Genomic DNA, 10,779 nt, shown 5'->3' with positions numbered 1-10,779 from the left:
ACATGTTCTTCACCTCTGGGTTTTTCTTTGCTGTGTAGACATACTCTGAGATCTTACTAACAAAGCTCTAGCCTGCTATCCTTTGATCCCGAAAACCTTAAGAATGTCTTGACAAGGGAGCAAGACTAACTCAGGGAAAATAGGGTTTTAAAAACCCACCTCCTAGACTGGAGGAGGTAGCGAACAGGAGCAGCAAACAGGGGAGTTTTGCAAGGGGCAGTTTAAAAGGGGAGTATGAGAGGCAGATACACATAACAAACATACTCTAAAAACTTAGGCCAATAACACCCCTCCCTCCAGAGCCGTAACTAGCTATTTTTGCGCCCGAGGCAAGAATATAAAATTGCGCACCCCCCCCCCCTCTGGCAGCGCCGCCCCCCCTTGGCTCCTCCGGGCACACCTTGGCCATGCTGCCCCCCCCCCGCGCTCCTCCAGCCGTGCCTCGCCCTTGGCTCCTCCAGTCGCACCGTGCTGTGCCCCCCCCCCCNCCCCTTTCACTGCTCCAGCCGCACCGCCCCCTCCTCGCTCCTCTGGCTGTGCCGTGCCCCCCTGCTTCTCCATCCCCCCCCCGCTCCTCCGGCTGTGCTGTGCCGCCCCCCCCGCTCCTCCGGCCGCACCCCCCGCCCCCGCGCCTTGCTCCTTCGGCCGCACTGCAGCAGCGCCTCCGCCCCTCGCTTTTTTTTGCTTGGGGCGGCAGTAAAAAAGTTAGACCTGGCCCTGCACTCCCCACCCCAGCTCACCTCTGCTCTGCCTCTGCCTCCCTGGGCCTGAGTGTGCCACCGGTTGTTTCTCTGTGCTCCCAGGCTTCCCACGCGAACAGCTGATTCGTGGGAAGCGGGGGGCTCGGAGAAGCAGGGGCAGAGCGTTCAGGGGAGGAGGCGGAGAGGAGGTGATTGCGCCCCTCCCCTTTGTGCACCTGAGGCAAGTGTCTCACTCGCTTCGCCCTTGTTACGGCACTGCCTCCCCCCAAAACAAGCAAACAGACACAAAAAGAACCCTTCAAGAGTAAAAATAATACAGGCAGTAGTCCAGCCGCAGAGTAGGGGTAACCCAGTTTATTGCATTGACTGCAGCACTTGCATTACCTGCCCACCAGGCAGGTAATTGTATGTGTGCATTCAATGTGAACAACTCATGGCCCTCAGAGAGAGACCATATGGGCTCTCGAGACCAAAGTCGCTGAACTGGTGGAGCTAAGGGAGACAGAGGTACACAGAGGAGACTTTCAGGGATACAATAGAGCAGTTCCACCTCCAGTCTGACAGCCTTTGTGCTGTTGAAAAGGATGAAAGTCTCTGGGAAGGAGAAGATCAAACTGGAATAAAGGGAAACAATTCTGTAGTTGGGACCCTCCTTCCAGGTGATGTCATGGTATCCTCACACTGAGAATACTGCTCCTGGGGCATGAAGCCCAGTTTCTAGGAAAAGACAGGTAATAGTAATGGGGGATTTAATTATTAGAAATCTAGATAGTTGGGTTTTTGAAGACTGGGAGAACTACCTGGTGTAAATGTTGTGGATCGTTACAAGACATCTTGACAGATGTATGTGCCATACGGGGGAGGAGCCAATGGTTGTGGCACACGTAGATACCAATGACTTAGGAAAAGGTAGGAGAGAGGTTCTGGAGGCCAAATTTAGTCTGCTAGGAAAGAGATTAAAGTCCAAGACCTCCATGGTAGCATTTTCTGAAATGCTCCCAGATCCGCATGCAGGGCCAGAAAGACAGGCAAAACTGCAGGGTCTCAATGCATGGATAACCCAATGGTGTAGGAAGGAGGATTTTAGGTTGATTAGGAACTGGGGAAACTTTTGGGAAAAGAGGAGCCTATACAGGAAGGCTGGAGTCCACCTAAATCTAAATGGAACCAGATTGCTGGCATGTAAAATTTAAAAAGGTTGTAGAGGCACTTTAAAATTAAGGGCTGGGGGAAAGCTGACAAGTGCAGAAGCACATATGAATCACACAGAGACATCCCTTGGAGATGTATTCATTAAAGGGAGAACTCTCTATCCTAGCAAAGAGTATAGGGAAGAAGTTAGTAAAGTACAGATAGAAGCTAATGAAGAACAGTCAAATGTAAAATAGTCCCATTTAAATATACACATGAAGGTAAGCAATTGAATATTGGCAAAATGTAAAAGTGCTTATATACAAATGCTAGAAATGTAAATACTATGATGGGTGAACTGGAGTGCTTAGTATTAAATGCGGATATTGATATAATAGGCATTGTAGAAACTTGGTAAAATGAGGTTAATCAATGGGGGACAGTAATTCCAGGGTGGTGGAGTGGCATTATATGTGAAAAAAGCATAAAATGAAATAAAACAAAAATCTTAAATGAATCAAATTGTGTCAGACTACCTAAGGATAGAAATTACAGGCTTGAACAAAAAGAGTATAGCTGTAGGAATGTACTACCAACCACCTGACCAGGATGGTGACAGTGATTGTGAAATGGTCTGGGAAACTAGAGAGGCTACAAAGGCAGAAAACACAACAGAGATGGAAGATTTCGATTATCCTTATATTGACGGGATACATGTCACCTCAAGACAGGATGCAGAGATGACATTTCTAGACATCATAAATGACTGCTTCTTAGAGCAACTTGCCCTGGAACCCACAAGGGGAGAGGCACTTCTTGATTTAGTCCTAAGTGGACCATAGGATCTGGTCCAAGATAGAAGGTGAATGTAGCTGAACTCAGTAATAGCAACCATAATGAAATTAAATTTAACATCCCTGTAGAGTGAAATGCCAAAGAAACCCACCACAGTAGCATTAACTTCAAAAGGGGAACTACACAAAAATGAGGAGGGAAGTTAAATGGAAATGAAAAAGAACAGTCACAAGGGTGAAATGCCTGCAAACTGCATGGATATCATTTAAAAACAGTATAAAAGAGGCTTGGACTAAATGTATTCCCAAAATACAGGGGGGAAAAAAACAGTAAGAGGACCAAAAATGCCACCCTGGCTAAAGAATAGAGTAAAAGAGGTGGTTAGAGGCAAAGAGGAATCCTTCAAAAATTGAAAGTTAAATCCTAGCTAGGAAAATAAAAAGTATAAACTTTGGCAAGTCAATTGTAAAAGTATAATAAGGCAGGCCAAAAATAAATGAATAAATAAAAATGAAAGAACAGCTAGCTAAGGACACAAAAACTAACAGCATGTTTTTTTTTTTTAAGTACATCAGAAGCAGGAAGCCTGCCAAACAGTCAGTGGGGCCACTGAACGATTGAGTGCTACAGGAGCCCTCAAGAAAGACAAAGCCGTTGCGGAAAAGCTAAATGAATTATTTACATTTGTCAAGGCTGAATCCCACTCTGGCACTTTGAATGCAGAAGGTGTGGGTTCGCAAGGATTCTAAAAATTAATACTGGCCACTCCAGGCTGGTATTAAACTCCCAAGGTTACAGTTTTTCTCTGAGCTTGGATGGGTAGATGCTGCCACCACCCAAGTGCAACCCCTTCCCCTTTTTAGAGAACCCAGAAAGGTACACTTGGGAATTCCTTCCTGTGGGGTAACCTCAAGCCCTTTCAACACCCCTCCAGGGAGGAGCTGAGAAAGAAAAACAAAGGAAATCAGCTGTTGCCACCAGCTAATTAAACAACATATGCACAAAACCCAATCCTGTTCTTAAAAAAGGTAAATTTTATTAAAAACAAAAAGAAAATACACCTGGAAAGTAGGTTTCAGAGTGGTAGCCCTGTTAGTCTGTATCAGCAAAAACAACGAGGAGTCCCTGTAGCACCTTAGAGATGAACAAATGTATTTGGGCATAAGCTTTCGTGGGCTAAAACCCACTTCATCAGATGCATGGAGTGAAAAATACAGTAAGCAGAATGTATATTATAGTACATGAAAAGTTGGATATGTGCTATAATATACATTCTGTTTACTGTATGTTTTCCCAATGGACAGAGGTAAATAGTGGGATTCCCCAAGCCCCTGTACTGTTCTGTTCAACATATTCATAAATGACCTGAACAATGAGGTGGCAATATTTACAGAGGATACAAAATTACTCAAGATAGTTAATTCCAAAACTGACTGGGAAGAGTTACAAATGGGTCTCACAAAATGGGATGACTAAACAACACAATGGCTAATGAAATTCAGCTTTGATAAGTACAAAGTAATGCACCTTGGAAAATATAATCCTAATTGTACATATAAAATGATAGGATTTAAATTAGCTAAAGCAAGAGATCTTGGAGTCGTCATGGATATTTCTCTGAAAACATCCACTCAATGTACAATGGCAGTCAAAAAAGCTTACAGAATAGTAGGAACCATTACGAAAGAGATAATAAGACAGAAAATATAATACCACTATATAAATCGATGGTATACCCATGCCTTGAATACGGCATGCAGTTCTGGTCACCTCATCTCAAAAAAGATATATTAGAATTGAAAATGTGCAGAAAAAGGCAACAAAAATGAGTGGTATGGAACAGCTTCCATACAAGGAGAGATTGGGACTGTTCATCTTACAAAAGAGACAACTAAGGGGGGGAACATGGTAGAGGTCTATAAAATCATGACTGGTGTGGAGAAAGTGAACAGGGAAGTGCGATTTAATCTTTTACACAATGCAAGAACTAGGGGTCACCTGATGAAATTACTAGGCAGTAGGTTTAAACCAAACATAAGGAACTACTTTTTCACACAATGCACAGTCAACCTATGGAACTCATTGTCAGGGGATGTGAAGTCCAAAAGATAACTGGGTTCAAAACAGAATTCGATAAGTTTATGGAGGATAGGTTCATCAATGGCCATTAGTTAAGATGATCATAAATGCAACCCCCAAGCTCTGGGTCTCCCTAAACCTCCAATTGCCAGAAGCTGGGACTGGACAACAGGGGATGGATCACTTGAAATTGCCCTGTTCTGTTCATTTTCTGTGAAGCGTCTGGCACTGGCTGCTGTCTAAGACAGGATACTGGGCTAGCTGGACCATTGGTCCATTCCAGCATGACCATTCTTGTGTTATGTTCTTATGCAAGTATTCCTAAAATGGGGAGTTCCCTTGATAGACTTGTTTGCTACCAATGTGAACATGAAATGTCCAGTGTTCTGTTCCCAATGAGGAGTTAAAGCAGAGTATAGACAAACAAATTCTCAAAGAAGAAAGAGAGGCTACTTGCCTCATAGTAACTGGAGGTCTGTGAAATGCCTTTGTCTTCCTGGCTCCCAGACCAGCCTTTCTTCCCCATGTATATGGAGTCCTCCTCTGGATTTTCTGTACTAGTGAAGGAACTGAGTGGTGATTAGGGTTGCTTGGTGCTTTATACTCTTGCTGTAGGGAATACAAGGAGGTGCAGGGCACAGATGCAGTCCCACTGGATATTTGTAGTTAAAGGATCCAGGCTTGTGCACATGAGAAACACACACACATACGGTTTGGACAAAGGAACCTTCATAAACTCATCCTGTAAGGTAAGTAACATCAGTCTCTTTTCAAATAATGGTGTTCCTTCACTTCAGCATAAGAGCAAGCATAAAAGAACACTGCTTAAACCACCCAGCCTGTAGCTTCCAGTTTAATTGCTCTGGATTGGAATATACATTTTTTCACTTGACTATTTCAACCCACTTCACTTAGTGTCTGGGAAGAGTCTCATCCCAGTTCAGCCAGTCTTTGATGCCTTCACTTCCTACCATGTCAGGGATTCCAGCTGTCTTGAGCAGGGCTGCCGAGATTGGCTTCAAACTGGTCTCCAGGACTACAGAGAAATTCTCTGGAGTCTTTACATTCCAGAACCACTCCAAGCATTGGTAGATTAACCATAGATCTCATTGACCCATGGGTCTATATCCTGGCTGGCAGGGCACCCATTGCCAATATAACTTATTTCTACAGATGTATCGGGGGGGAGGGGGGAGGGCGGGCAAGTGCTGGAGATCAGTAGGTCTAGCAGGCACAGGAACTGAGGATTTGTGGGGATGAGGGCTGGCCCTGGCTTTCCTCTGTTTCCCCTTGTGTATGAATTTTCTGTAGTGTGCTACCATGTTATATATTATGGAATGGAATCCTAGACAACCCTAGAAGACCCACTAAATTGAAGCACAAGAAGCAGCAAAAAGTGCATGAGGCAGGCCAAACAGGGCAGAAACCAGACCTACCAGAGAAAAAAGCATGAAGTGGTAGTGCTGCCAAACCCCTTATCTAGGCCCTAATGGTTGTGGTGAGCCACCACTGCAAGACCACCCGCAGAGGCCCCTCTCTTCTGCTTTCTCTGTAGGTACTTGCCTCTCCATTCCAACACTGGCTATGATTCAAGAAGGGAACTGCCTCTTCTCCACAGTATCAAGGAATGCAAGATCCTCACTTTACTTTGATTCAGCCTTAGTAAAGGGTGTTTCGTAAGTATATAAGACTTTGGGCAGAGGAGAGTGCTAAGTTCAAATTCAGTTGAAAGAAGTTTTATCACTAGTTCAATGGATTTTTTTTTAAAATGGCCTTACCTATTTACTTAGTCTGAGAAATCCTTGCAGAATAGAGTTAAACCCGTTATTAAGCAATTCTTAGCGTTTGTTTATATTAAAAGAATAGAGTGAGACTATCATTGTCTCAAAAGAAAACCACATTCCAGATCTCTGCTTGCTTTGGGCTTTGAACAAGAAACGAGTATTTAATTTTGACATTTTTAAGCTTACACACTGGAAATGGTGACAGATTATTATGACTGTGATTGTTAACCATTTTTCCTTTCCTGTATTTCTTCTTCTTCTTCATTCATTTTAATAAACTTTGACATTTAAAGATAAATTATTGCATAATGTATGTGACAGTCACAATAAAAATCTAGAAAAATGGAGGCTGGTCTTTCAGCACTGAACCATCATTAAAGAGTTAAATTACTGAACCGACAATAAAAACAATACATTTGCCATTCTCCTGCTATGCTTGATTAGATCCCTAATGCCTGAAGCAAGAGGAGGGCTGCAGTTCCACCCACTGATTGATGATGTGCCCTAGCTATGATAAACTGGCCTTCACAGTGTTTTTAGAAATTGTATTTACTATGGTTCCAGCTAAACCAGTTCTTCCCATAGTGTGGCCAGCCAGTGTGGAAGGTGCCAAACTGTGTTAAAACCAAGTGTTAGAACATGTTAAAATGTGGTTCTAATTCAGTTTGGCCCCCATTCCTACTGCTGGGCTGCACCAGGTAAGAACCACACTTCGTACTTGGTTTAGCTGGAGTCATATATAAATGCTGTTCCTGAGTGTATTAGAAGCTCCAGCCCCTCATGGCTCTAGTGATGTCATCAGCTTTTACAAGGGCAGCACACAGCTCTGAACCGGACGCATGGTTAGTAAAAAAACCTTACAGTGCCCCATTAAAAAAATGTATTGCCTTATGTATGTGTAAGCAGCTCTGAATGCACTCGCCCCTTACTTGTAATGATGAACTGGGGGAAAGAGGAACAGACCGTATTTGCATGGCCACACCTACTCTGCGTAGGTGTTCAGCAGATGGAACTGCTTTGCCAAAATGATCAATTTTGGCTGGGTTTGGGTTATAATTCTTTTTAGTACTGAGTGCAAGGGTAATGAAATGTTGTTGTCCTTATTGTACGAGTAAAGGGCAGCAGAACTATGCTTAGCATGCCCTGATTGAGGGCATCACCCTAAACTGAATGTCACTTGCTAAGCTGGGGGTAGGGAAGCCAAATCTTAGTGAAGAGAAGGGGGGAGGGAGATGTTTCTATCAGAAGTTGTGGCATGTGTCTGAAGAGCTACTATTTAACTTTTCCCTTTTCTGTGGTTAAAGCTAGACCTGATGGGACCCAACTGAGCACCCTTGTTTGCTTTCAGTGATTACTAGAGCTAAATTCCCTGATGAGCAGGTCTGTGAGCTCAGGTTTAGACATGGTGTGGGTACAGTGTTACAGTAAAGAGGCAGCATCAGAGAAGTTCCCACTACCAAGTGAAATCACTGAGAGCTGGACTAAATGGTGAAATCTCAGAACACAGTATTGCAGAAGTGGCAATGATAGCAGCAGCAGAGGTGGCAGTGAGCAGCCAGTGGCAACAGAGATTATAGCACCAGCAAGTGGCCAGGGGCAGCAGAGATAGAGGCAGCAATGAGCCATTTGCAGAGATGGTGGCAGCAGTGGAGGCGTTGCTTGATGCTACCTGCCCCTTTTCAGGGGTGGGACGTGAACCCATCAGAACGCACCTCTAAAGTCTGGGTCTTCACTGACTAAGGACAACCAAGTGTGAGTGGGGTGCAGCAATGGGAAAGGGAAGTGGTGTGTTAAAGGGCTATTGGTTCAGTGGACTTTCTCACTGCAAAGTGGGAAACTGAGGCAAAGGACACTGCCCAATGTACTATGGGTTGGGTGTTTGCTGATGGTTACATAACTGAATCATATTTGTGGTGTTTTCCCATTATGATGATGTAGTCGGATCTCCTGCATAACATAGGCCATAAAATTTCACTCAGTAATTCCTGCATCAAACCCACAACCTCTGAAGGAGCTAGAGCAATGTTACTGAACTGGTAGGTTATGAGATGTTTAAAATGTGTATTACAATGTAAAACAAAGGAAATCTTGCTCCCTGAACCCCCTCCCCCATCCTTACCCTTCAAGGTCAAGAATTTTCTGTCAGCATCTCAACACCACCCACACATTATGTAGACTTTTATCCTTCTTACTATAAATGCCAGAGTAACTGTAAGGGGATCACAAAATATTTGACCCCTAATCAAGGGTGGCCAATGTGAACTAAGCTAGAGCTTACCTTTCAGAAAGCCATCTAAGGTAAATTTTTCAAAAGGAGTCAATGAGTCTTTGGCTAAGTGTCTAAATCACATTTGAAAAGGGGACTTAGACTTCAAAATCACTTAGAAGCTTTTGAAAATGTTACCCCTAATTTTGATTTAAAGACTTAGTGATGGGAAATCTATCTCATCCTTAGTTAAGTTGTCTCAAGGGTGAATTTGTATGTGGCTAGAAATGGGAAAAAATCAGAATGTTATAGGAGTGGATGGAGTGTGAAGTGAACAGATGGGACAAGGACACCCTAGGACTTGTCAGAGTAAGCAAGCACTAGGACTTCAAGGAGCTGCCATGATCTGCAGAAACTCAGGTTAGCTGATGGGGATATTTCCTGTGAATTTAAACTACAAGCTGACACAATAGAACTGTAAACAGGCCTGAGGAGTTGTCATTAAGGCAGTTGTCTGAAATGCTTCAGTAGCCAGTGTAGAATCAATTAAAATAAGTCCACCTCTAAAACAATGAAGAAATTTGTGGAGATCTTAGAATGGATGCACAGAGCAGAAGTACGGAAGCTGCATAAGCACGGACGCTGCATAAGCACTTACTGTGGTTACATGTCACCTCAGGATGAGATGTAGAAATAAAATTTCTAGACACCATTAATGACTGCTTCTTGGAACAGCTAGTCCTGGAACCCACCAAAGGAGTGTCAATTCTTGATTAAAGTCCTAAGTGGAGCTCAGGATTTGGTCCAAGAGGTGAATATAGCTGAGCCGTTCAATAATAGCGACCATAATGTAATAAATTTAACAACCTTGTAGGGGGTGGAGTGGGAATATCAAATAAACCCATCACAGTAGCATTTAACTTCCAAAAGCAGAACTACACAGAAATGAGGAGGGTAGTGAAATGGAAATGAAAAGGAACAATCACAAGCATGAAATGCCTGCAAACTGCATGGAAGCATTTTAAAAACACCATGCATACCCCCAATAATATTTTTTAAAAAAGCAATAAGACAACCAAAGAAAAAATGTCACCCTAGCCTAACAGAGTAAAGGAGGCAGTTAGAGACAAAAAAAGACATCTTTTAAAACCTGGAAGCTAAATCCTACTGAGGAAAATAGAAAGGAACATAAATTCTGGTAAGTCAGGTGTAAAAGTATAATGAGGCTCTGGCCAAAAAAGAATGCGAAGAGCAATTAGCAGAAGAAACACAAACTGAACAGCAATTTTTTTTAAGTTCATCAGAAGCATGAAGCCTGTCAAACAATCAGTAGGGCCAATGAATGATCAAGGTGCTACAGGAGCACTCAAGGAAGAAAAGGCCATTGCAGAGAAGCTAAATGAATTGTTTGCATTAGTATTCATTGCAGAGGATTGAGGGAGATTCCCATACCTGAGCCATTCTTTTTATGGGACAAATCTGAGGACCTGTCCCAGTTGAGATGTCAGTAGAGGAGGTTTTGGAACAAATTGCTAAATTAAACTGTAATAAGTCACCAGGACCAGATGGTATTCACCCAAGTGTTCTGAAGGAACTCAAATATGAAATTGTAGTACTACTATCTATGGTATGTAATCTCTGTGAGATGACTGGTGGATAGCTAATGTGACATCAATTTTTAAAAAAAGTTCCAAAGGCGATCCTGGCAATTACACGCTTGTATGCCTAACTTCAGTACCAGGCAATTGCTTGAAGCTCATGGGTGCAGTTGGGAGAGTGGAGGAGGCAGAGGGGCATTGCCTCCCCCTCCCCAAACAGAGGAAAGGTATGGCAGGGTGCACATAGGATCACAGGTGAATGTCCACCCCCAACCCCTGATTTCTGTCAGTGCTTAGCTGCTCTGCTTGGCCTGTCAGGCGTGGGAAGGCTCTGTCTTTTCCACATTGCACCTCCCCCACCCAGCACATATCCATCTCATTTGGTCCCTCTCCCCGGCAGGACAGAGCTGCTTCTCCTGCTGATGGTGGACACTGCAGCTGGATGCCACCTCCCACCAGGTCCTAGTGTCTGTTGCTGTCACCTT

The sequence above is a fragment of the Trachemys scripta genome, chromosome 5 (genome assembly GCF_013100865.1).
Source record: "Trachemys scripta elegans isolate TJP31775 chromosome 5, CAS_Tse_1.0, whole genome shotgun sequence".
NCBI lineage: Eukaryota > Metazoa > Chordata > Testudines > Emydidae > Trachemys > Trachemys scripta.
This window is presented reverse-complemented; position numbering follows the sequence as displayed.